This window comes from Danio rerio, chromosome 1 (genome assembly GCF_052040795.2).
Source record: "Danio rerio strain M-AB ecotype USA chromosome 1, GRCz13ab, whole genome shotgun sequence".
NCBI classification, from domain to species: Eukaryota; Metazoa; Chordata; class Actinopteri; order Cypriniformes; family Danionidae; genus Danio; species Danio rerio.
Window position 1 is genome coordinate 29761305 of NC_141021.1, and position 1811 is coordinate 29763115.

General features: G+C 42.4%; 1 pseudogene; it reads right to left on the reverse strand.

Annotated features, from left to right (window-relative positions):
• Positions 1-416: 416 nt before the first annotated feature.
• Positions 417-1445, reverse strand: LOC147837399 (uncharacterized; annotated as a pseudogene).
• Between the last annotated feature and the right edge of the window lie 366 nt (positions 1446-1811).

Consider the following 1811-nt stretch of genomic DNA (forward strand, 5'->3'; position numbering starts at 1 on the left):
GAATTGTAGTTCCACTGTTAATATAGCCTGCTCTCTTGTCTGTGGGTAACACAGAATGAAGCGAGTGCGTTGATGCCCATTCTGACCAATCACAGATGTTTCTGCTGAGCTCCTGAACACACAGGCATTCAGCTCATGCTGATATGCTCTCTCATTGGCTGCAGCTTGTCACTACATCGGACCACACGTGGGGTTGAGTCGGCCGACTGCTCTGGAATATTTAGCATGCTAAATGTTGGATTTCCGTCTGCGAGGTGTCGGCGACGCGTCAGCGAGCCTCGTTGATGCGTTGTTCAGTAGTTCACATATAAAGAGCGGCGAGCGCTGTGCACCTGCAGATTTCTTCCCGATCACAGCCTGATCTGTCGGCGAGCTCATTAACATCCAAATCGGGCTCAAATAAGGCTTAAAATCCTCTAGTGTGAACTAGGCTTTAGCTGCCTTTGGGTGGAGCACATGCAACTAACTTCCCAGTAAAGGATTTCTCCTTGAATAAATGTGACCACTTGGTGGATTTTCATTGAGGATGGCACTGGTGGAATCTGGCCTGGCATCATTTTGATTGTCTGCTCCACTGCTTAAGATGCTAAACAAAATAGCTGACTACTTGTAAACAGCTCTTGGGCATCTGGTATGTCACAGCCGTCGGACACAAGCTTGTCTGCTGTTCTTTTTAAGGTTCCCCTAACACCGTCAGGGGCCCCCTTGCCATGGCTTGTCAAAAAAGTTCAATGTTCCACTTTTCAGACCTCATCTTGCAAGCTCTGTGCTGAAAAGAAAGAAATTGCCTTTTTGTTTATATTGCATACATGTTCCATCACTCAAGAAGTGCAGGAGAGATTTGTGTGGGTCTCTGGCTTGTAGATTCAGAATTGGATTCATGTGTTTCCATATAGCTGGGAGGCTTTTGTGTTTGGAGGGTGACACTGTGCTGAAATAGATGGCCTTTTTTTACCACCTATGTACAGAACACCACTGTGCAAAGTAGCATGTTGGTGCGAAGAACCAAAGTGGACAGCCTGAATCTCTGAGCTGTACTTGCATGTGTAGTGTTCAGAGAAATCAATGTGAATTACTGCCTCCTCTTTTGATAAGTTCCTTTTCAGCTCTCTGCAGAAGGACTACATTTGATTAATGTTGTATGTGAGTCTTTTGAATTTATGTAAAAGAGTGGAATAACTCCACAAGATTGTCTTGTGTATCTTCCACTTTTTTTTCACTGTGATCTTTACAGTGGTAGGATCCTCCTTTACATCTTGACTTGTTTTCTCTGATGTGACCCATTGATTGAATGCAACTTTTGCTGAGCCATCAAATCTGGGGAGCTGAACAGTCATATCTTTGCATTTCTCACATTCATCATACATGCATACCTTCCTAGAGGTGTCACAGGTGATTATTTTAGATAAACTCTCAAGATCTGAAGAAAATATGAGCCTCAAATTATTTAACTTCTCAACAACATATTGGAGATTTTCATGGATTTTGCACAGGCATGCGTTTTGTTTAGAGAAAGTGGGATGACCACCCTAAAATGGGCGAAGCTTGCAGAAAAGGGGGTATGGTATATTGTGTTTTCAGTGAGAATTTTTTTTGTGAAGATTTTCATTGTATCAAATAAAAAACCTCTTCTGTTTCTTCACCTGGTTCCTTGTAATTGTTTGCTTTCTTCCAGTTGTAATTCTACTGTTGTCATCTCGGACAAAGAAGCTTTTGACTTTGGACTTGAAAGCAACAGTGAATCTGTTTTTGGGATTTCGGTTGGTGGAAAGGAGGTCTTCATCTTAAACATTGTGACGTTTCTTTGAAAA